This window comes from Cupressus sempervirens, chromosome 11 (assembly GCF_028749045.1).
Source record: "Cupressus sempervirens isolate cs-2001-9-10 chromosome 11, ASM2874904v1, whole genome shotgun sequence".
Lineage (NCBI taxonomy): Eukaryota > Viridiplantae > Streptophyta > Pinopsida > Cupressales > Cupressaceae > Cupressus > Cupressus sempervirens.
The window spans coordinates 399,614,219-399,641,961 of NC_143128.1; positions in this window are offsets into that span (position 1 = coordinate 399,614,219).

A 27,743-nucleotide genomic window follows, 5' to 3' on the forward strand; every position below is an offset into this window, starting at 1 on the left:
GAGATCCATGAGCATATAGAACTGAGCATACATAATCATGAGAAAGTGTTGAACCATCCCTATTAGACATCTATCACATGAGAATACAAATGAGAAAAGTACACAATAAAGATCGTTCAAATCTAATATCTCATATACATATAAAATAATCAAAATACATGTACATGTGAGATCCAAAATCTGGATAGCTGTCTCAAAATACATATGATACAACAAAAGTTTCACAAAGACATCAACTTAGATCTACTCCTAGACCTAAGAATTACTCTTTTCCTCCTAGGATAGAGGTGGTCATGGTGGGGTAGCCTATTCCTATCTAGAGTTTGTACCACACCCTCTGATCTCTTGACTCACTTTGAGTAGTTGGGTAGTCCTTGTCCTGGCAACTCCACACCCCTATATGTAACATAGTAATAGGCCACCCATGCCTCATGATTCTTTGAATCAAACCTTGATGCATCCTTCTACCTATGGATCTCCTCACTCCATGCCCACTCATCTATGAGTTTCTGATCACATATGATAATAGTAATCTGTGCTGCCTACACCTTTGCCTCCAGTGATCATATCTAAGCATCTTGGGGATCCTATTTGCCTCTTGTTGTAGGATTCTCCTACCGTGGATCCACTCTCTCCACCCTCCTACATCTTAGTGGACACTTTTCCTCCTCCTCCTCACTCTCCTCCTCTCTTGTAGCTCAAGCTTGTGTCTGTCTCACTGCTAACCCTCAGGAGACACTCCCAATCTCCATCTATCTCCCACCTCTGCCTCCACTTCTGCTACCATCTCTGCCATCTCCTCCCTTCTCCATTACCATAGATAGTGCATTTGGTATATTGAATTAGGGGAAGGGATGCCTCTTCATCTCATAAGGATATGTTGGATCGACCCCTACATCTACTAAGTTTGGACAATAATCCCAAGGCTTTCACATCAGTGTTGTTTTATCCCTTAGAGCTATCTAGTAGTCCAAATTAGACATCCATCCCTGGTCCTCCTCTATGTGAAAGTTGGCATATGTGGCAGTCTCCATGGAAATCACCTACATCAAACCAAAATATCTCTAGAACTAACTAATGATAAAATGTTTTGACTATATCTAAGTACCTCTCGACCAATGACCTGCTATAATGCATGTACTCTAGCTCCTAGACATCTGCCTATTTGGGCACACTGCCAATATGGTTTCCAGAAAAAGAATGTAAGCTCATCAAATAACCACTTATAATATATCACATCCCTACTATGTGTTTGGGGGATGAAATCTGGGATGAAAGGATGGCTACACTCTTGTGGCTGCATCCATGGTGGTATAACCTCTATATTCTCCCATGCCTAGATCTAGGCCAAAACTGCACCACATGACCAAGTCCAACCATCTCAGTACATAATCTCATATAACTCATGATACATGTCTAATAGGATGTCTAGTCCCCACACCATCTATCTTGATCGACCCACCTAGTCTACATTCAATCTACCCCAACCTATAGGGAAGCCCTTCTAGCCCCTATTAGTGACAAGAGCATGGAAAACTAGTGAAAAAATTAGGTAGGGCAAGTGATACTAATCTCTGTACTCATCTATCAACCTCTCCCAACTAAGGTCTTAGTTCAAGATGGTCACATCCTCAAATAACTGCTACACGACCAACCTCCCCTCTATTAGGGTCTAATCATAATACACCTATGACATGCAAGAGTTCATGTTAGCACACCTTATATGGAAATCAGAAACCTAATATGAACAAGAATCAAGACATATGGATCATACTCATAGGATCACCATGGCATGATATGTGAAGGATATGGTATACATCCTCAAGAGTGATGGTGACCTCACCAATGGGAAAATAAAAAGTGTTATGCTCATTGTGCCACCGCTTGGCTAACATAGTCAATAATCTACAGTTTTCCCAAATATGGGGCATGTGCAACAACCATGTGAATCCCATGCTCTCTACTTCTACCTTATCATCAATAGCTAGGCTGTGCACAACACATGAGCCCACCACCTTGGGGGCTCTGATCAATAATGTTAGAAAAACAATCTACATAATCAAGTCAAGTGAACATCAAAACATCAGTATCAACCATAGTAGATCAAGTAACATCATAAAAAACTAAGTATGATAGAAAATAATGATCACATATGAAAAATATGCTTCTAAACATTAAAAAATGCTTAAAATATAATTGTGCAATACTTTTTCTAATATCCATGCAATACATTTTATTGATGAAGTATCATGTGATACTTTTTATAATACCGATGTGACACTTTTGGGTCATGCAATAGTTTGCACATTATCGTGCAAGATTTGGGTAAATCTAATGTGATTGATCTCATAAAGTTGTGCAATCCTATTTTGTTCACAAAAGTATCATGTGATACTTCTTAGCATAGGCGTGCGATACTTTTAAAATTATAGCATGATATTTTTTCAAAACTCACAAAAATCATTAAAAAATATTTATAAAAGACATTAAATGACTCAAAAAGCATGAAATTTTTGACTACATACTGGGGGCTTGTACTTGGGTGGCTGGTTGTGAAATCAACTATGCTCAAAATGGTGTTTGTGGGTCATAATGCTTGCTAGAACCACCATTCTCTTTCAAAATCACTGAAAAGGTCTCAAAATTCACAAAAGACAAATGAATTGAAAATGACCCTTGGACCCCTTATATAGTCCTTCAATCTCATTTTGACCCATTTTTCAAACTCCTTAGAATTTTTTGAAAATTATACCCTGGATATTTTTGACATCTTGGATCCATTTTTGAGATTGAAATGAAAATCCAAGTTCATCTTCATAGTTAAAATTGAATTTTAAAATTATATATTCTTCTATGCAATTAGTTGACCTTTTGAGGTCTAATCTTTGAATATTTGCTAGGGCATATTCATTTCTTCATGCCTTCATCATTTCTATACTTCATATCTAATTCAATTCACATCTCTCTCCTCTAAATCATCTTTCTACTTGATTTGACCTAATTTTCATGCTTTACCCTTCTTGGTCAACTCTAGTCAAACTAGGGCATTTTGTCTCTTCCTTATGGCCAATCTTTAGTTTTAATCACATATCTATTATCATATACCTTTCTCTATCTTGATTCAATCATATCTTGCTCAATTTTGCATTCTCTTAACCTTATTTCGATTTTGATCATGAAAGGGGAGAAATATTCTATCACTTATTGCCTATTTGCTATAACTATTTATTTCCCAAGAGCATATGCTTGACCTTTCCATTTTCTCTCAATCTATCTACTCTACTTGATGTTATTAATCTTCTTGAGCTTTGATATCATCTCTCTTTCCTAGTGTTTAGTACTGTCGCTACTAGATCGCACATTCAAGACTTGCTATCTCGCTCTACATTTCATTCTTTGGAATCATACTTCTCTATATATTTCTGCCTACTTGTCTTCTCTATTATTTCACACAATGTGTTCCTAGATTGATCACACATTTTTCAAAGAGGGGAAAATTTGATCACATAAAAATGGTCATCTAGACTTAAACCCCTTCTCAACATTTTGCCTAAATTATTTTATCATTTGCCTAGGCTTAATTTCTAAAAAATAATTTATTTGATTTTAACCTATAGTCTAATTATATTATCCTAAGTCCCTATTTGATTAAAAGAAAATGTCCCCTTTTAATTAAATAAAATACCCCATTCTTCTAACCCACTCAATGTGCACACATAAAGTCTTTTTCCTATTTACAAATTAAAAGAAAAAAAATTGTCTCACATGAAAAGTCAACTCTCTCTCCTTGGTTGACTTGATCTTGCACATGGATCATGCCAAAAGTCAACTCCCACCCTTGAGCATCCATTTGTTGATCTTGATCTCAATCATCCATATACCTTTAAAAGAGAAAGCTATCTCCCTCTCTAAGGATCCCAATTTTAAGCTATTGTTATTCTATAGGTTTCTTGATAGGCTTTCTTGGAGCATTTGTGGAAATTTTTTTGCTACTTGTCTCATTCTTGCATTATTATCCTCATTATAGTTTAGAGTCATTTGCAATAGTTTAGCTTCATTTTGCAATAGCTTATATCACCTAGTTTAATTAGAATGACTTTTGTAACACTCTCATTTGTTTAGTCTAGTTGAATTTTTACATTTCATACTAGTATAGATTACTTTTTGCAGTACGTACTTGAGAGATCCTTAATTAACATTATTTCTCTTGTCTAGAGAATCTCCTATTGCATATTTTACTAGCAAGGGTTGAATCTCTAAGGCTCAACTAAGAGCCCTTTTCATGCTTATATACACACCTTTGCACTCCATGGAAAGGGAACTCTAAGCCTAAATCCAAGCTTTTTGACTTATGAGATACCTTGGATAGAAGGGTTTAGAGGAGTGTATTTTTCTCTTGTACATGAATGAACCTTATTTGGACTCAATATTGCACCCTCCATTAGTTTAATGAACTTTGAGTCAAAATGGATTCCAAGATCATCATAGATATTTTTGAAGGGTTCTCTAGGACCAAGTAGTCTATGCAAGACATTTTGGGTGTTGTTCACAAGATTTTAAAAGGATTTCATTTATTTCAGTATCAACATGTATTTATAGGGAAATTAATGTTTTTACAAACTCTTGTTGTAAATGGATACAATCTAGAGAAGTTGAGGTGTAGGAAAAATCCCATTCCTCTCTCTGTTGATGTGCACGCTCTCTTGATTAGGGAGTTTTTAAAATCCATGGGAATTGACATGTAACACCCAACTTTAGAAATCATATATCACTCTTTGTACTTTAGGTGTTAGTTATTTCATTACACTTTCCTATTAATTTTAAAGGGATAGTGGGTAATGAACCAATTTATTTTGAATTCAAATACAAGACTAATTATGTTTTAGGATTGAATTACTTATTCAGGAGGCATTTTCGATGTTAGATAACTGGGGAGGGGGAATTGAATTAGTTATGTCCACTTATCCTATAGGCATTTCAAACACTTTAGTATCAATTCAACTTCATAAACATAAATAGCAATAACTTAGTGATTGCATTCAACTTCACAATTCAATCTTGTAATCAATTTACTTCAAATTGTCATCTCACTATTTCTATTAGTACCAAGTATTAAAAATATAGCTTATCTTTTACCTTACATTTTATTGTGTAATATAATTTAAAAAGCTTGAGATACACCAAAGTCAAGGATTTCACACACTTCATAACACTTCATAATGTCAAAGTGAGAATTCTCAAGAAATCACAAGCATGGAATTTTAAACTCCAAACCTTAGCAAGTTGTCAAGCCAAGAATGAAGAACTATAAATGTTGAGTATCATGTTTTGTATTTGACCCACTATTTTCCTCTTTATACAATCATGACTCAAGACTCCCAATGAATAAAAAAAAACACTTTTGTGTTTCTGAGCTTTTTTCAAGCATTGGGGATCTCACCTTTTTCCATTTTCTTCAGCTTTCACACCTTGAATTAAGTAAGAGGGTCCATTTAGATCATGTAAGCTATTTCTGTTTAATAATTATTTTTATCATTTCATGGTCATTTGTTTTTGGAAAAAAAGTGATCATCTCTTCTACTCATGGATATTTCTCTCAGTTTTGGTCGTTTATGCATTATACTATACCTTAACATGGATGTATCTATGGTTTCCATGATTTTTTATAACTAATTTTCTTCACCTTTTAGAATGGAGCAAAACTCTGATTTTTTTTACGCTTAGGATTTCTGGTTAAAAATGAATGTTTCCATGATCATTTTTATCATTTGTACTAGATTTTGATGATGTTTCTTTTTATTCAATTATGAGATGGTTTGGGGTGAATTTTGGTGCCTTTTTGGGGAAAATGAGTTTTGTGCCATTCTAGTTCAATGCTGTTCTTGTTTTTCTCTTAATGAGTTTGTGTCATTTTTATTAAAAAAATCAAGAAAATTCATTTCAGTGTCTAACTATCTTTCCTAAATAATATGCAATGCATCTAATAAATTATGCAGACAATGTATGGAATTATTTGATCAATACATTAACAAATTTTTGTCCCAATTCCTTCAATAATTGATAACTTCACTTTCTATTTAGGTCATATTTGACACTTATTGCAAAATCTCATAGTCTTGGCCTTCCTAGTCATATGTGAAGTTAACACATGTAGCCATGATCTTTCCCAATTTGTTCAAAAAAATTAACTTACCTTGTAGTGATTTTGAAACTCTAAATTTCTTATTCCTATTGCATGATTTTGTTAGAGATGACCAATTATAAAGTCACTTATTCTATGCCTTTTATGAAAAATTTAGACTTTTTCACATTCACTAAGTTCAATGTTTCATGTAAAGGCTACCTATGTTAGAAATAAGAAATATTGAGGGGGGCAGTGGGGGGTGAATCAATATTTCATAATCGTTTTCCCAACTATGGATATCATTAACAATTTATAACATGCATATGTGAATAGGCTAAAAAGTAAACATAATAGTAAATCAACGCAACTTATAACACCATTATTTGTTAACTATGGAAACCTTGGCCAAGGGAAAACCACAGTGGGGATGGTACCCAAAAAATGATCCACTAATCAAAAGTATCATGTGAAAGATATTAACCCTGTTAGGAGTGTATAAAACCCATATAGTGTCTTTGTCCTTGTTAGAGGACTAGGACTTGTTAGAAGCCTCAACTTTGTTAGAAGTTATTAAAATTACAAAATGTATGCAAGATGAGGCCACTACCCAAACATGCAATATACAATAATATTCTATATACAAAAGGTATAGATACAAAAATTTCTTGCCAATGTTGATATCTTCAATATCTATTTTGACCTTTGTGGCATTGTACAATCTTCACATATAATGCATATTACTAATCTCAATATCAAATTCAAATCACAAAACAATAGCATTACAATGCCATAGACATCACACAACTTCACATCTAAAATAGTTTCCTTTATACAAAGTTGTTCTATTTTGTTAGCTTTCATGTCTTCACACATGTTCCAAAATACAAAATCATACTTTTCTCACTTAAGGATAACATATAAGATGTCATCCCTAATTGGTTAATTTTTTTTTCTAAAAAAAATAGTTCCTTAACTTAAAATATTCCTTAATATCTCTATCTATACTTCTCATAATGAATCACACACTTAGGTAAAAAATCCTAAGACTCTACACTACAACTAGGTAACTACACACATGCTAAAAAATTTTGTGGAACTGCAACAATCAAAAAGGTGTCTGTGCTAACAATTAAACTCTATGATACTTAGACAATTTTCTAAGTTATCAAACCAAAAATGTATCTCCATAGTATGCTAAATTCATACAAGTAATATGTTTCCATAAATGAAAACCTAAATACATTTTCATATTCTCTTGTTATCCAAATTTTGAACAATATCCCCCTTTGGCATTGATGACAACATATGGGAAAATTGGCTAAGTCCCAAAACCCAAAAAATTCAAAATCTGTGAAGTTCTTCACATGACCATACAAAATTTGAAAATGTGGATCATTTTCTATTTATATAATATCTTTACATACATATATCTCCTTATTAAAATATTACCTGCTATGACTATTCTCTACCTTATATCTCCTTGTACATATACAATATACCATATACAATTTTCCTTATTATCACTCCCCCTTTGACATCAATGAAAGAGGTGAGTCAAAAACTATATACAAATAAAAATATGAATCTACCTTCTTTCCTTCATGCTGATGAATTATGTGGTAGTGAAATGCAATCAAGAAAACTATTCTTCAAGCTAGCTAGACATTTATTCTATGCCCCTTTCACTGAATCTGATACAGTTAAAAGCTCACACAATCTATAGGATGCCAACTTTGTTGCTTGGAATTTTGGATAGATGAAGTTCTCATATGATTTCTTTGCCTTTAAATAATCTTTAAGATGTCTCTAAACTATACCAATCTTTAAAGATAAATGTTCTCTCAACAAAGAGAACCTTTGCAATGTCTATTCATTATTGAACTCTAGCATTCTTCTTTGATCATAGTTTTTTCTTATCCTTTGCTCCAAGTGAATCACTTGAGCATATACATTCTTAACCTCACTAATTACATTCTTTACTTCACCCTCTTTTCCTTTAATCTATGTAGTGAAAGTATTCATATATTCATGTGCTAGTGCACATTTCTCATAAAGTTCCTTTACTTCATGAACACATCTTTGCAATTTCTTTATGCATGTGTCTAGATTAGCTACTTCATCCTTAACATTCTAACATACATTTCTAAATAGGCTTGCATTATTCTCAGATTGTGCTTTTACTGTAGTTACTTCAACCAACGTTTTAAAATGACTACCAAATTCCTCTAACACTTTATTTTCCTTTCTCTGCAGATTACTCTTATTGATATGAATGTTTATTAAACTCTCCATTTTCCTTGTCATTTTCTCAAGAATCTCTTGAGTTCTTTTTACCCTTTTTCTCCTCTCAATATTGTACTAGGAGCTAATGTAGTCAAGTGACTAAGAATTTCTATTTTAGGAACCTCTATTAGTGTTAGTGGAGTAAAACTCATCATTTTATAAAATAGTGATTCAACTGGCAACTTTGAAGAACTAGCTACTTATCTTCTCATGTCTTTGAAAAGTGTATCCAATTATTCCTTTTCAATACTTTGACTATAATCCTTCTAATCTAAGGGTTGGAGTGCCAACCCATTATTATTGATGTCCCTCTATTTCTCTATTTCTTAATGTTCTTAATGTTCTTAATGTCCCTCTACTTCATTTTCTTAATATTGCATTTGTTTTTATAGAAACTAAATTGTATAAATTCTTGAAATAATAATTGGTTATGTTTAAGTGGGAAGTAATGTAACGTGTGAGTTATGATATATTAATGTTGCAGTATTGCACATGATATTGTTAGTAGGAAAATTTAATTGAAATGATTGAATTTGAAAAATCTAATGTTGAATGTGATTAAGTAATAATGAGTTATTGAACTTATTATATATTTCTTATATGATTTTCTTAGACTACTCATACTCAAGTTTAGAGTGTAGGAAATTAACCATGGAATAAACTAGGGAATCAAGGCTCAAACTGATGAGAACACAGTTAAACCAAGGTTGAATATTTGGAAGATTCAAAACCTCATTTTAATGTGTTTAGTTTTCATAACTTTGAATTGTGTGTGATGGATTTAATTTAATGAACAATTAGAGATATGTCATTGTGAACTATAATGTGTTTTAATGTGTTACTTGACACTTGTACTATCCATGTGTAGATGGCATGTTATTTAGGGCTTTGGCAAGAAGTAACCTAATCCAAACCTAACCCCAATGTAGTACCCAAGTTAGTCTCATATGGAAAATTTTTAGGAGATGTATCCATCCATTTGACATTTGAATTCCAACTTCCTATTGACTTTTGGGGATTAAAAAGTGGTCCTAGAGGATAATATTGGTGAAAAAAAAGTGCCCACATGATAATAGCATGGTTTGGATGCTCCTCACCATAAGTTGGTTTAGATGGCTTAAGAGACCCTCCAAACAAGTCACTTTCAAAGCATTTCAAACTTAGGAGTGTCACATGACTTCTTCCACACTCACCTAGTTGGTTTAGATAGTGAGGGTTTTGGGATCATTTTTAGAGGACTTGAGATTAAATTAGGGGGTTGTCTAGCCACTCTTTAGCTTTAGATACTCTTAGGATTTTGGAGACTTGGAGGGAAGGAAAAGGGAGCTCTTCTTCAACTTTTCTTTACCATTTGCAAAGGACCAAGGTTGGTGCTTCTTTCCCATGGAGTTTTTTTTTCTTTCATTTTGAAGATGGATATTGATGTTGCATTCATGAGCATGTAGGGAGTGAGAATTTCATTACAATTAGATTTTAGTTTGTTAAATTGCATCGTGTTGTGTTGTGTTATGCATGAATATTGGTTGCATTGGTTTCTTGCCTCTTGTTTTCATTGTTTTTGACATGAGTGTTGTTCATGGGTGTGAGGACTTCACTCACCCTTTGGGAAGGGAAGAGAAGTCTAGGGTGAAGGGGTTACTTGGACTTGACAATATAGTTGAGAGCCTTGGAGTATGGGCTCCATTGTAGCCATAATCATTCATATGTTACTTTAGGGGTGATAAGGGAAGTATGACAAAGAGAAGAAGTTTATGGAGTATGGGCTCCGAGAAAACTATAGTTTATGGTCATGTGTTTGGGAATTTAATGTGAAGAGGAGGATGATTGTGAAAGCCTTGAAAGGTTTCTTATTGCAGATATTGTTTGATATGGAAAGTCTCCTCTTTGAAAAGTACACCTTCACCCTATGTTCATGTTTCCATTTGTGAACCACTATGAAAACCTTGGGTTGAGATTGTTCAAGTCTTGCATTGTGATGTTGATGCATTTGCAAGATTGTATGTTGTATCCTATTTAAGCCTTGTTTCCTCCTAGCTTAGGGGTGGTCTCTTTGGAGGCCTATGGTTGGGAGAAGAGTCTCCATGGTTCTTGTCTTTGTTTTATGTAATTGCAGATTTGTGCTCAATGGACCAATGGGAAAGCTCAGATTGCTCAATATGTTAATGTATCATGATGAAGGGTTTCATCATTATGTGATGCATTTGAATGAAGTTTCCTCCATCTACATTGTGTATTAATTTTTTAAGAATGAGATCTCCATTATAAGTACATTATTGTGAAGTGTAATTTCATGGAGGAGATGATAATCTTGGGAGATGACTATATTTGATTGTATTGTAAGTTCAATCACATTCATTGAGGTGTATTGAAATGGGAGTTTGATATATAAAAATAAAAATAGATAGAATGTAAAGTAGATTCATTTCTAAGGATAGCCATTGTTTGAATAACTATGTAATGAACATGCATTTTTGGTATCATGATCAACTGAATCACAAGTAACACAAGAGAATGTATTTCAATTACAATGTCCAAGTAGATAGATTTTAATAAACATTATATTATCAATAAATTTCAATCAAAATTCTATTGTTTATAGAAAGGAGTATTCTATTGTCATGTTGATCATCTATTCAATTCTTTTCATGTGTTAAGTCAGTGTTCAAGAGTTTTCTAAAAAGATCCATTAACCTAGGTATTTACATCGAAATGTGAAGGTAGAATCATATTATTACTTATAAAATAATTTAAACATCATAATTGAATAAGAGGATGAACCAAATGGATGAACTCCCATAAGAAAATAGGCTTGTACATGCATTTTATCTCTCTAGAATTTGTATGGGAAGTCAAAAAATATCCCACTCCCAAATATAGTCTAATAATATACTATAAAAGAATAATCCTTTGGATCTAAATATAAGAAGTCTATAAATTAATAATGAACATAGGGTTCAATAAATAAACCACTACTAAGTTCTAAATTTGAGGCAATTTCACAAGGCATCCCTTGACTAGACTTATGTAATAAAGTTACATAAAAAAAGAAGATAAAATGAAATGAGAAAATAATAAAAATATCATCAAACTTAAAATTAACTCCAATCCAAGAAATCACTACTTGTTTTAAGGACTGAATGAATGCCTTTTAATGATGTCCACAAGACCAGAGAAGTCTAAGGGACTGAAGAATAACCGCACTAGATAATTTCTAATGTTTTGGTATGGACCTTAACCAAAAAACCAGTAGTCTTCTTCATCTTATCCCCTTTAAATAATCTATGTATGTTGTTTGCTTTTAGGGTGACATCATAGAGAGATCAGATGTTGTCATATGTCATGCATTATGAGAGAAAATGCCATTTTATTTTAATCTCTCTAGACCTGCAAAATATGCAAATTCTCTACTCCCAAGTCTCTTTGAGCCTCTTCCATCTTCTTGTCTAGCACCTGAGGTGATGAGATCTCATCCTTAGTTGTGCCACTAATAACCTTTCCTTTCTTTTAATAGCAGCCCTAAGGTACACTTTTTTGCCAATTTCCCTAGTTGGATTAAATTATTTAATATAATGGTTTTTTTATTCTACTCATATTATTGTTCCACATGACATTGTGAAACTTCCCTCCAACACACTTTCTTATGTCCACATTTTTGTTCGGTCAATCTTGTAACTTGATGTTCCATTTAGCTAACCATTTAATAGTTTGCTTCATCCATATTTTCTTCCTTTTTTAAGAGCCTCTCCTTTCATAGATTTTGACCAACAATGATCCTGCATGGTTTCAATCTTCTTTAAGTAACTAAGTAGCTTGATTGTTGTTGAAGCCTCTAACAGAAAAGCCCCAGCCTCAGCCAAAAGAATTTCATAAGGCACATAACTCTTGAATTTGAGATTACTTGTGATTACTTATGTGTGAATTGTTTTTATTTTTCTCCACCCCCATTTTGACATGCTTCCTCGATACACCTTGCAACCATAAATAACCACTAGTGTGACCAACAAACCAAAGAGAGTCTTCTTGATTTTCCCATCTTATAGTTCTATTTTCCTGCATCTATTCTAAAGTAAAAATGAATTTTCCAACCCTTTTGAATCCTTTTCTCTCTACAAGTCTCCCAACTAAGTTTATAATGGAAATCGATCCTAAGATATTTGTATTCTTTCACATTTTCCAATGGTTTTCCTTCAAATAGGAATGTGATATGCTTTTCTTTTCTCCTTAAAGAAAAAAAAAGGACTTCGATTTTAGTAATTTTCACCTTCATCCCAACTTCCTGACATAATTTATCTAAGGCCTCTAAATGATCTCTTATCCCTTGAATCATTTCTTATATCAAAATAAGATCATCAACATACAGAAGAAGCTTCACCACATATATTATGAAATTCTATCACTAGTTTTGATTTTGGCTCTAACTCTATCATATAATCTATGAACTTTTTCTTTATACTCATCCATAAAGAAAGACTTAAAATAACAACTCCACTGCATTGGATGAGGGAGTAGGGAAGTGGTTCCTACCACTCCCTCATCCTCCACACCCTAATCCCCTACATTTTCATTCCATCCAAGAAAGACATGATATAACCATGGGTTAGACTTTCCTAGAACTTAACACCTCCACTTTACCCTCAACTGATTGGGAGAAAGTGACTTAGTATGGGAAGAAGGCTTTACATGGAAATAGAAAAATGCATAGGGATTAGATTAGTTGGATATGTGAGTGGGGTTTGGTTAGCCTATTTAAAATATGGGAAGGGAATGGTATGTATGTTAGTTAAGAATTACTTAGGAATACTAAGGCATTCCAAAGTTTAAGAGGGAGGGGGGCAGGGACTAGGTGGTCCCCACCAAACCCCCTACTTTGGACAATGCACTAGGTAAAAGCACTTGAGAATGGGCATTGGGAAAAGGTCAAGGGAGGGGACAACGTGGGTGTATAGGAACATAGGGACACATGGTTAGGTAATATTGGTCAAGGATTGTTAATTAATATGGGTAACAACAAGTTTAGGGGATAAAATCAAGGGTGTTCAAAAAGTATCGATTTAGTAAAAAGGTATTATATAGTTAGTAATTGAGTTAGTTGGTTAGTAGTTAGTGATTAATTAGATTATAGGTAGTAAAGTTAGTTAGAGAATTATAAAATAAAAGTAATTAGAAATGAACTAGTTGATATTTATATAATCAGTTAGTTTTTTTTTTTTTATGGAGGTTCAACAATTTTTTCCTAGCCTCTTTGGTTAAGAACCAAGGACTAAGGGGTATCCATTCTGCCAAATTCATATGGGGAATAATCCCAAATTCATTCCTTTTAGATGTTAGGGGTCTTGCACTAAAAAAAACTTGATCCTTTGTGGGCTCTTTATGAGCCTTTCAACTTTACCAGTAGATCAAGGGCCCTTTGACAAGTTAGTAATATTAGAGTTTTGGTAAAGTAGTAATTTGTTGCAATTGAAATAAGATTGTAGGTCGGTAAATGGGTGAAATAAAATGGTTATTGTAAAGTAAATTTTGTTAGTTATAAATTGGGGATTATAAATGTTGAATAGATTTAGATATAAGTAGTGATGTGGGAAAGTAAGGTTGTAGGATTAGATGGTAGATAATGTTAATAGGTAGTAAATGATTAATAGGTATAATTTAGTAGATCTTATAAATAATTTAGTTTGTGTTAAAAAAATATTGTTACTTAGTTAATGTTTAGGATAAGTAGTAAGTGGTAATGGTTAGTAAATAGAATCAAAAGAGTTATTCATATTATATGAAATTAAATTAGATAGCAGTTATTAAGAATTATGTTCTCAAGTTTATAATTTGGAATGTTGAAAGGGATAAGTGGATTAATAGAAAGTTGTAATATAGGGTTCAAGATAAAATATGAACATTAGCTTATTCCTACTTGAAACAATATAATTGTGAACCTATGCTCAACAAGATTCTTACGTGATAATTTGTAAAAGAAAAGTGCATCTTTAAGGTTAGGTTGTTAACTTTAATTGAAACCCTCTTTATTGATGTTTACACAATCTAACCTTGTAGCTAAATGTACTTCTCAAAAGATCATCATGTAACCCATATGTCATAAATTGATCCCTAATAAGTACTAGCATCGGGAGCTTTTTAAAATAGAATTTTCTCATCAATTTATTGATGAGGTAGAGTATTGAATGAATCAAGTCATTTGACATTTTCACCTATTAGAATTGAACACTCAAGCAACCGATTTAAGGGATCAATTTTGTTTAGTGATTAAAGTCATATTACCCTCATGGACATAACTATTACTTGAAGACCTTGAGGATATGTATTCTAAACACTTTACTATTGATAACCTTGTTGCAAAATGCATATGTCAATATGGGAAGCCTTAAGTTTATCTTTCAAAAAATAAAAAATAAAAATTTGTAGTTGTGTTTTTGCCTTGTAATTTTGGGCATGACATTCTCCTATAGGGATAAATGACCCATAGTCTATTCCTATTTCTTAATCATTTAATTTCATCATCCCCTTATTAATTATTCATCTTTACTAACCTTTCTCAATTAATTAATCTTTATTAATTAATTGATTCCATTTTCATGAACTATGGGAATTCCTAATTTCCTAATTTTCTAAATTCTAATTCTAATTTCCCATTTCCCATTTTCTTATTTCCTAATTTCATATTTCTAATTTCCATTTTAGAGGGAATTATGAGTTTTTAAAATTCAAAATTTCCACTCTTACACATTCCTTTTTTTAGCTTACACCTCTTACATCTTTCTATGCATTTTTCTTACCGTTTCTTCTTCCATTTTTCTTACACATTTCTATGCAAAATTTCTTACACATTGTCATATTTTGTCATAATTTCCATTTTTTTGCACAATTTCCCAAGTTTTACACATGATTGTGAAATTTTTTAATTTTCTCACTTTCTTTCCAATTCTTGCATTTGGCTTCAAAATCCTATAAATTGAGTCATTATACACTTGTTTTGGCTAACCACATTCTCCTAGTATTCTCATCGTGTTGTTATTTTTCTATAATTTCATCATATCATTATCATCTTGCTATCATTTTTAGGTACATCTTGTCAAGATCAAGAACTACATCAAATTCAAATCCATGGAGTAAAAAAGGAGAGTGTAGAAGATAAATTTGAAGGGGGTTTTCTATTGTTTAATCTCTTTTACTTCAAATTGCTTTGATGTTTGGAATAGATAGTTTGCATATTCCTTTTTGAGATTAGTGGTTCTCTCATTTATGCAAACATACTATTTTTCTAGTCCTACATTTGGTGAATCTATTGTGAACATGCTATACTAATATGCTTTTTTTTTTCTTGTGTGCTTGTAAGTGTAATGAGAAAGCTTGGAGTACTTTTGGGAGTCTAGCTTTGTTGTTATGAAATTTCTTATTTTTGGAATTAAAATAAAGAAAAGTGTTACATAGTCTAATTAGGAGGTGAATGGAATTTTTTTTTCATCTGGCCTAATTAAAATGATCAAAGATCATCAAATTTTTATATTCTCTCAAATTCTTCTTTCTTAATGGGAAAATGAACAACAAATTTAATCTAGCCTAATTAGTATGATCAATGAACAATTTTTTTCATATTCTCTCAAATTTTTTTTTTTTAATGGGTCAATGAACAAAAAAATTCACATAATCTAGTTAAGAGGATCAAAGAAAAATTGGTTTGATTCTTGAAAGTAACTTTTTTCTTCTAAGTATTTGGTGTGTCTTATCACTTGTAATCTCGAAAGGCTATATAGATGTTTCCTCTCCCCTTACCTTTGTGGAACTTCCAGGTGAAGAGAAATATGTGTAGCTCTCATAGAGTAGCATGCTTTGTGTCACTAATGGTCTATTTTTGGCTAGTGGCAATCATGGGACAAAGTTAATATCAAGAAAACTACTAATGTATTTGATCCAAGACTTTATTTGAGGACCTTGTGTGTTTCCCTTAAAAACAACGTGTCTTTGAATTCTTAGATTAACAAATACTTTTTTTTATGCTTAAAATGAACTTTTTATATTCTTCTTGGTGTGTCTACAGTGTCTAAAATCCCAAAGGGTTAGAGAGGTATCCTCTTCCCTCACCTTTGTGGATCTTATGTGTAAGGTAAATCCATGCAATTCTTTTAGAGAAGCTTACCTTAGACCAAGATATCTGATATTGGGTATGCAAGGGGATGACTTAAGAGTGCTAATAAGACAAAGACAAGTCTCCACTCTAACTTCTATATAGAGGCTTGATTATGAGTAATGCCCAACTGACAACATGGCTAGGTGATAGCTCTCCTCCAGTACCCTTAGAGGTGCATCAAACCCTAGTTCTTAGGGTTGGAAGACCTCATACAAGATTTTACAATCCACCTACTGAAAAAAGTGTCGCATACTAAAAGCCTTTGTTATAGTGGCCAAAATCCTTCTATTCAGTGGCTTAAGGGGTCACCCATGCCCATGAAGACATCTCACACTTTCACACTCTTTAGTAGAGACACCAATTCCTTGGGAAGTGATGCCCCTTGGAAAATGGATCTTGGTATGCCTAAGAAGTGAGTGCACTATAAGGGAGAGCCTATGCTACCAAGATTCTATGTTTTCTGCTCTGGATAAGCATGACTAAACTTTGATTCAAGTGAGAATTAAATGGATAAAATCTTTTAAGCCTAGGTTGTGATGTATTTGTTCACTTTTAACAACAACCATTTTGTCTATTCTATCTTGCATGAGTGCTTTCACTAATCAAGATAATTTCCAAATTGATAAAATTTGACAAAAACTTGTTAGAAACCTTCATAACATTTGTAAAACAATACACTTGTCAACACTTGTCCAAAACCTTAAAAACATTTTGCAAACACATAATTATCAAACTTGTCCAAAACATTGCAAAACATGAAAAATAAAACTTGTTGCCTTATGATTTCATGTCATGTCTCTTAGATTTCACTTTGCACATCCATTTTGCATTTTCATTATCATAGCCTCATCATAGTCCTTGCATAATTTTCATTTTGTACTTAGGATCCTTTTTTTGCATATTGCCTAGTCCTCATCTTGATCCCTACATTGTCCTCATTTTGCACTTATCATACCTTACATTATCCTCATTTCACATATCCTAGTCCTAATTTTGATCCTCATCATGCTTATTTTTATCCCATCATAAACTTTAGTTTTCATATAGGTCCTTTCATAGCCCTTATTTCGAACCTAGGACCCTTTGAATTTGGTAGAGAATCCAAACAAAATATGAGTCTTAGAGTGTTCCCTTATTTGGATGAATAAAGGATCTTAAACTTGGTCTTTTTTATCATTTTCTTTGAGTCAAATTTAATGTATGTCCTACTATATTTGACTTGGTCCTTTTTTTTAATCAAAACCATCCTTTAGATTTTAACCTTTCTTTCTTGGTCAAGATCCAATATTCATCCTTGTAAGGTTAGACTCTTAGCCTTGTATTTTCCATATATTTTTCTCAAAATTCAAATATCATTTTGATATGCCTAGTTTTAATAGTCCTCATCTTGCATAACTTTAGGTTGCATAACCTCATCCTTGCATGATCCTAGTTTGCATAAACCATAGTTGCATAAACCTTGGTTTTCATATCATTTATTTATCCCAAAAATTCAAAAACATAATTGCATTTTTCATTATCATTTTTAAACATTGACATATCAATATCCAAAATAATTTCATATCATATCCAAAAATGTTGTCCAAACATCAAAAGCTTCCAAAGTCCATGGAGAACTATGCAAATATTAACTTTGTCCAAGTCCACTGACATTTTTAAACCAAATATTGCTTTGCATAGTCAAACCTTTGGTATAATCCCATTCTCCATGTCAACCTTGTATGCACTAAAACATCATTAACCCCTTTCAAACTTGCATACATAAAACCATTAGTTGCATTTTCATAATCCAAAATTTCAAAAAATCAAAAACATTTTGCATACATACCCTTAGCGTGCATTTTTCATTTCTATATTCCAAAAAAATCCAAAAAATACTTGTATTTTCATACCTTAGTCAAGAACCCAATCAAAACTTGTATTTTCATTCCATACCTTTGCAACCTTTTCATTATCATAACTTATTTGGATTTGCACTTGCCAAATAAATAAATAAATACAAATTATTGCATTCCTTAGTGGCATTTTCATTTCAAAGTCCTAAAAATCCAGAAAAACAAAAAACAAAGTGCATTTTGCATACATCCTCATACTTAGGTGAATTTGCATTTAGAAATCATGTGTATCCTTTCAAGATCTCAAAATATTATGAGGAAACAAGACTCATACCAATTCATGTATATTTCAAGTGACAATAACACACAAACATTCTTTGACACAAGATGAAACATCCATTTTCAACAAGTATTTTAGTCAATCATCATGGACACTTCACAAACACCTTTTGATTCAATGCAAGGTTTTCACCCCAACATGACATACACTTCACATGAAATTACCTCTTTTGATCAAACACAAGTGACACCCTCAACAAATTATGTCCAATCACTTGAATCTCACATATTCCTTATCAAAAGGTTACAAAATAAACTAGAGAAAGAAGCCAAAAAGGTTAAAAACAAATGGAATCCATTTTAAAATGACACTATGACATGGCTAAACTCTATAATTTTCCATTTTAAATTTTCCCTAGATCTCATGGAAAAATAAAAAATTCCAAAACTTATTGCACAACTCATGGAGGCAAAGGAGAACTTCAACCAAATACTTGTCAACCAAGATCTTGAGTATGATCAATCTAATCCTATTTTGGAACATGCTTCATCTTTTTCAAATGACATGTGCAACATGATATCTCTACCAAACACTTCAACAACATGTGGAATGATCCAATGGGGGCCACCCCCTTGTTTTGATAAAATCTTCATTCCATTCAAATCAAGTGAACCTCAAGAAATGTCACAACCTTTGGTCCCAACAATTCAATCACAAACAAATTGGTCTTATACAATATTGTAAGTTGATCAACAACACTTTGCATCCACAAATCCAATAAGTTTTTCTCAAAAAAGTGTAAACACAAACATGTCATCTTTTGGACATCTAACAAACATTTTTAATGAGATTCATTTTGAGGAAAATATTCAACCAAAAAAACCTCAACAACATGTACATATCAACTCTACAACACCAACAAGATCAAACAAGAAATGAAAATCCAAGCAATATACTTTGAAGTAAATATTTAAAAAATTATTTGAAAAATATTAGGATAAAAATTCAAGAAATGGTTCATCCCAAAATATTCACATGGATACAATACCTATTTCTACTCCACAAAGTTACCTTCGAGAAAAATCCACGTCTTCCACTAGTCTTTTATCATCCAAAATTTTAAATGAGAATTTTCCTTCATCACCCTCAAGTTTCACTTCATATGATGAAACCTCCCAAGGGCCATCCATAGAAAAACTTAAAACTATTCCCATCCTTGACATAAGGCCATTTTATGATTCTCAAGTCCTAGAGCCAATACCTTTATGTCCTCCATATGCAAGAAATCATATTTCAAATAATCCAATTCAATTCAAAATTCATCATATCCAAACACTAATACCTTTTCAAACTTTTATACCACATGTCAAGTGGATGATTTAAATAGCACAGAAATGAGTCCCAAAATAAATCAAGATCAAGATCCCAAAAATGTCAAAGCTAATCCAATCTTTGACCAAGAACTAATTTCTCTTGAGCCTTACAATAACCCCAATTTCCCAAACAATCCATTTCCACTTGACCTTTCACTTCCTAAGCAAGATCAAGATCACCCTTCCATTTTACCTAATGATCCAAATTCAAGTCAAGATAAAAGTATCCCATCACCCCTAGATCCTCTAAAATACCCCACCATCCCTCATGTCATTTTCCTATTATCCCTCAAGATCATATCTTACTAGATGATCCCATCATTGTTCCTATTTCATTAAAGGATCTTGTTATTCTTGCTAATCCCTCTCATGGTTTAAATACACTTAAGAGAGATTTTCACAAACCCCTTAAACTTCAAATAGGTTCTCCTAGTTCTATCAAGTCTAGCCCAATTCACCATACTATTAATTCTTCCATATAATATACACCTAAACATGGACTCGCATATAGTAGCAAGTATCCCCTTGGTAAAAAACATTATCAAGTCAAAGGGTCCAATATTAAAGAACAAAGTATGTCAAAACCCTTTCATGTCAAAGAAAATCCTAAAGGTCATGAACTTTATCCTAAAGCTCACTCTCAAGGCATTGATATCCATTTAAAACTTAGATCCAAATATATGCCTCCTCCATCAACCCTTCCATACATTTTAGGTCCATATCCTCCTCTATCCACTAGATCACAATCCACTTACTCTTTCTCATATGCAAGTCAATAAAGGAACACATCTTGGAAATCCTTCCACCCATCCAAAATTCATCAACATAATTCCTATCAATCTTTTAATTCCATTCCCTTTCTAAATAATTTGGGTGCCAAACATATGGTCTATAAGTCAATCAATCCATAATAAATAATTTCATTCCCATTTTCATTACCCTACCATTTCCTTTGAGCACACTATCATAGTCATGGTCCATTATTGCATACCTTTCTATAGAATTATCTAAAGAATAAGACACTTGAGTCCTTCATCCATGTCATGTCATGTGTCCACTATCTTCTAAAAATTGTAAAAGAAGTAAAAAAAAGAAGAAGAAAAAGAATAAAGAGAAAGTATTTCATACAATAGTGAAAACCTAACAAACAAGCACTTTGGGTAAGTACCATGTTGAAAACTTGGCAAACATGCACTTTGGGTAAGTACCATGATGAAAACGTAGAAAATAGGCATCATGCGTAGCCTATGAACATCTTGCATTCAATACTTGGGGGCATATTTTACTCATGTTGTTTTCTATCATAACCCTATCATTTCTTAGTCAATCATCATATGTTTGTTGTACCCCTTATCCTATTAACATTCCACATTTCCATTTTTCCCAAATTTGATCTTGACAAGGATAGAAATCCCCTAGAAGCACCTCATGTCCTATTCACCTTCCACTATCCTGATCCCTTTGGTCGATATTTTCATATCCTATCATAATCTCTATTCTATATCCCTTTTTCCATTAATGAACTTTCTTTTCCTATTCATATCCTATCAAATTCCTATCACGATCCCTATCTTGGTCTTTGATGAAAATAAGGATACAAAAATGCAAAAACTATTTTCAAATAAACCTCTTAACATCTCCTTCCCGATACATTGTCTATCATCCATTGCCTATAATTTCAATAGCCTTCAATTTTCATGTCCATTCCTTGAGCTTGCATAAACATGTCCTCATATTCTGTGAATAGTCCTTTATCCTTTATCCTATATCCATCTACTTTTTCTACCCACCCATCCACAATCGCCTTGCTAGCTTGCTAGACACATGGGACAATTCTTGCTTTGTACATAATTTAAAGAACTAAAGAAATTCCAAAAAATCACATATGACCCTTAAAAAATACAAAAAATTAAAATATGATCTTGAAAATAAATCCACAAAAATCACATATGATCCTAAAAAATCCAAAAAAAATCACATGATCTCTTAAAAAATAAAAATAATAAAAATAATCTTGAAAAAATCCACAAAAACCAAAGATTATCTTGAAAAAATTAAATTAAAAAAATCATAAAATATCCTAAAAAAAACTCCAACACAAAAAATTAAAAATATGATCTTGAAAAAATACAAAGAATTAAAATATGATCTTGAAAAAAAAACCACAAAAATCACATATGATCCAAAAAAATCCAAAAAAAATCACATGATCTCTTAAAAAAAAAAAATGATCTTGACAAAATCCACAAAAATCGAAGACGATCTTGAAAAAATTAAATTTAAAAAATCATAAAATATCCTGAAAAAAACACTAAAAATCAAATACAAGCCTGAAAAAATACCTGAAGATTGCAAAATATCCTAAAAAAAAACTCCAACACAAAAAAATTTAAATATTTTTGGAAACCCCAAAAAATTGAAAACCCACCTAAAAAATTGCAATAAACCTTGGAAATAATCACTCCTTTTGCTTAACACTTTCCCATGCAGAATAGAAATTAATCATTGCACTTCAATGAAATCATTCTTTGATGAAACATATACTAAACCATTTGAACCAATAATCAATCTGATTTGACACTTTGATTACAACTCCTTCAATAGTCAAACATACGAGGAAAAGTTCAAAGAAACTTGAGGCTATGGAAGATAAAGAGCTTGACAAGCTAAGGGCTTCTATAGTTAAAATGAACATTCTGGATGATCAAGCTGTGGACCTGTTGAAGACTTTCTAGCTATTCTTTTGTTGTCTTTCTTTGGCTTTTTTTTGTCTTTGTTGTTTGCCTTTTTGTTGAGGCTTATCCATAGTCTCATTTGGACTTTTAATTCTTATATGCTTTGCCTTTTGTAAAAGGTTTTGGGTCTTATCAAAACCTATTTTTACTTAATCAAAACAACACTTAGTAAAGAAAGTAATAATAGATTAGAATGGTTGTTGACTCACATTGTTTAGTGAGTGTTTTATTTTCTTTGTTTTCTTTTGATCATGTTCCTATGCTACTCAATGATATAAATTTATTTATTAGAGTGGTTGGGATGGTTCATGATCAATTTTTATCTATTCTTTTTAGTGTCCTTTAATAGTTTGTGGCATGAGTCTATGCCTTGGGGTGGTGGATAGGGTCATTCTCTATCTACATCATGTTTTTTTTAATGCAAAAGGCTTTCATTTTTTTCTCTAGCTCTCTACGCCACAATGTGCTACATTCCATTTTCCATATCAAAATAAAGTTGTTATGATATAAGGTGCACCTATGAAAGCAAGATTCATTAATTACTAACTCTTCTCAGTTGCCTTTCCTCTTTCTACTAATATTTCTTTCATCAATATTTCTCATCATCTTTTATTTTTAAAAATTTTCCTCGAGTCAATTTCTTGCCATTTTTTTGAGGGGGCACCCTACCTCCTTTCAATTTCACTGGGGCATTGATCTTTTTCATCATTATTCTTTGACACAATTCTCAATTTCAACACTGTATCAAAGAGGGGCAAAATGATGACACTAAGAAATGGTTCACACCTACTCTTTCATCACTTTTACATTATAACTTGTCCCATTTTCTCATTTCACTAACTTTAAGATTTTGCTCAACTTGATCATCATTCTGTCTTATTTTTGAACATTCTATAAACATCTTTTGATACATTTTTCATTATTTTCAACCCTTTTTCAATCAAAATACACACCATCTCAGAATCAATTCAAAACCATTTTAATGTCATTATTTCATCATTCATTCCTTGACATTATCAAGTCCCTCAATTTCTTTTATCCTATCGTATCAGCATTTTTCATCAGTACAATCATTGACATTGTTGATTCCTTTAGTGTTTGATTATGTCCTTAATTAATCAATTTAATTTAATTGATTATGTTTGTTGATGTTATTATGATAAACCCTATCAATCAATCTCAATTAGCCCATGACATTTGTAGAATCTGTTAAATGGCATATGTCATAAACCCTTGTCACATGTCCTTGACAAGTCATTATTTTGTGTCAATCAATCTAACATCATTTATTTCATCAATTTGATCATGGCTTTGATCTATCCAATATCATCCTATTTGATCTATATTTTCATCATGATCATTTTATAAGGTTATCATCCACTTATTTTATCATTTGGCCAATAATTTTTTGAGTGTCCTTTGATATTTTGCGACACAACTCTATGCCTTAGGGTAGATAAGGTCATTCTCTATCTGCATCACATTTATTTATGCAAAAGGCTTGTATTTTTTCACTTTGGCTCTCTATGCCACAATGTGTTGCACTCCATTATCCATATCAAAGTAAATATCTTATTACATAAAGTGTACTTATAAAAGAAAGTTTCATCATTTACTAACTCTTCTCATGTCTCATTTCCTCTTTCTACTAACATTTCTTTTATCTCTCATCATTTTTCTCTTTTAAAAAAATTGTCCTCGAGTCAATTTTGTGCCCAATTTTTTGAGGGGGCATCCTACCTACTTCTTTCAATTTCAATGGGGGCTTTGATCTTGTTTATTTTTCTTTGGCACAATACTCATAATCACATTGTGTGAAAGAGGGAAAAAATATAGACGCTCAAAAATGGTTTGCACCTACTCTTTCATCACTTTTACATCCTAACTCGTCCAATTTTATCATTTCACTAACTTTGATCTTTTGGCCAACTTGATCATCATTCAATCAAAATGTAGATCATCTTAGAATCAATTCAAAACCATTTCAATATCATCATCCTATCATCGTTGATCCTTTAGGCATTGTTATCTCCTTCAGTGCCTTATCAACATTCATTGATACATGTCATATGTCTTTGGCATAACATCAATTCGATCCTTGACATTGTTGAGTCCTTCACTACCTCTTATTTAATCAATTTAATAGGATTGACTATGTCTATTGATGTTATTATGATCAATCCTTTCAACCAAATTCAATCAATCTTATGACATTTGCAGAGCTCGTTAAATGTCACATGTCATCAACTCTTTTTCATGTGTCCTTGACAAGTCATCAATTTTTGTCCTTCATCTGGCATCATTTATTTCATCAATTTGATCGTGTCCTTGATCCTTTCCAATATCATTTTATTTATCTATATTTTCATTATGATGCTTTAATAGGGTTATTCCTTGTATTTATTTTATCATTTGGCCAATCATTTTTGTTAATTTCTCTTGTAGGGATAAATGACCCATAGTCTATTCCTATGTATAAATCATTTAAGTTCAGCCTCCCCTTATTAATTATTCATCTTTATTAAAATTTATCAATTAATTAATCTTTATTAATTAACTGATTCTATTTTCATGAATTATGAGAATTCCTAATTTCCTACATTCTAATTCTAATTTCCCATTTCCCATTTTCTATTTTCTTATTTCCTAATTTCTATTTTCATAATTTCATATTCCTAATTCATTATTTCCAAATTCCATTTAGAGGGAATTATGAGTTTTTAAAATTCAAAATTTTGCACTCTTATACATTCCTTTATTTTAGCTTACAACTCTTAAACATCTTCCTATGCATTTTTCTTACACTTTCTTCTTCTTATTTTAATACACATTTCTATGCAAAATTCCTTACACATTATCAAATTTTGTCATAATTTTCCATTTTGTGGCGCAATTTCTCAGGTTTTACACATGATTATGAAAATTTTCAAATTTTTCACTTTCTTCCCAATTCTTGCATTTGGCTTCAAAATTCTATAAATTGAGCCATTATGCACTTGTTTTGGCTAACCACATTCTCCTAGTATTATCATCATCTTGTTATTTTTCTATCATTTCATCATATCATTATCATTTTTCTATTATTTTTAGTTACATCCTGTCAAGATCAAGAGCTACATCAACTTCAAATCTATAAAGAAGAAATGAGAGCATAGGAGCTAAATTTGAAGGGGGTTTTCTATTGTTCAATCTCTTTTACTTCAAATTGCTTTTATGTTTGGATTAGATAGTTTGCATTTTCCTTTTTTTTGATTAGTGGATCTCTCATTTATGAAAATATACCATTTTTCTAGTCCTACACTTTCTTTAACCTCAACCTCTCCTTATTCGATCTATCATATTTCTCTTTAGGTAGCTCACCCTAAATTATTTATCATACACTACATCACTGTCACATCTAGGTTTCTTTGTTCATATAAGGGATATCTATCATAGAATTTCTTTATCTTTCTAATAGTTCCCTCATTTAGTATAGAGTCTTCTAGGTTTTCAACTCTTGGTTTCCATGAGATTTTCTCCGTACTGCTTCCCTCTTCTTCTTTTCTCTAATGTGGGGCTTCAAGGGTAACCACTTATCCTCTCAACCTTTTACCTTCATAAGTAGCAATAGATTTCTATTTCTTACTAGATCTAGTAGCCATTTCTTTCTTTCTCTTGGACTTGGGAGCTTCAAATGGTTCTTGTTTTACTTCTACCAACCTCATGGACCTTCTTGTGCCTTTAGATGTAGATGATTAAAATTTTACTATGTTAACATCTTCTTCCTCCATAGGCTAATCCAAAACTAGTGTAGGTGCTAAAACATGTTGAGGTGTAGTTGTAGGTGTAGGTGCATGGATGGGACCTTCAAATAATAAAGCTGGAACACATAAGATATTCTCTAGAACAATCTATTTCATTCCAAATATAGTTTTCTTAACTACTACAAGCTCTTGTAGAGTCATATCAGTGTCCTGCACGATCATCTTTATTGTACTGTCAATCTTCTTCTTTGCATATTTATCAATCTTGGATGATAAGAGTATTTCCTAGTATAATTCAATCATGATACAAACCTATTTGGAAAGGTATGTCAGAATGTTAGGGATGACGTAGCTAATCTAGACATATGCATAAAGGAACTACAAATATGTGCTCATGAAGGAAAGGAACTTTATGAGAAATGTGCATTAGCTCATGAATATATGAATACCTTCACTAGATAAATTAAAGTAAAAGAAGATAAAGTGAAGAATGTAATTAGAGAGCTTAAGAATATAGATGCTCAAGTGATTCACTTGGAGAAAAGGATGATTAGGATCCATGATGAAAGATGAATGCTATAGGTTAGTAAAGAACAAACATTGCATAGGTTCTCTTTGTTGAGAGACCATCTATCTGGAAAGAATGACCCATTTCAGAGACAACTTTTAGATTGCTTGTATATGAAGACAACATATGAGAACTTCAACTATCCAAACTTCCAAGAAATAAAGTTGGCATTCTATGGATTTTGTGCACTTCTAACAATGTCAGATTTAGTGAATGGAGTAAAGAATGAAGATCTAGTGATGTACGAGCTTTTGCTTGCTTTCTAAGAAGGAGCTTTAGTATTTTTTTTAAAGCTTTTAATGTTTTTCTTAGTTTTTAGAAAGTTCGTTTTAATTAATAACTTCAAAATATTACTTCCAATTTTGAATGTTAGTTGGCAGTTCATCTTATCTCAATTTTAAGAAGCTTCACAAAAAAAATCATCTTTTTTTGAATTGTTTTAAAAATTACCAAAAATGGCAAAAAAATAGTTTTATGAAAAAATTGCCAAAAATGGTAATTTTGGATTTGTATTTAAAATTGTACTTTCTCTCATTGTACAAGGAGGAGAATTTGGAAGAATAATGAAGAAGAATTTGCAGTTCTAATATTTATTTTTGTGTTCTTTCTCATTTAAGTTTATGATAATTATTTGAGGAATTTTGCTGCATCATCTAGTATCAAAG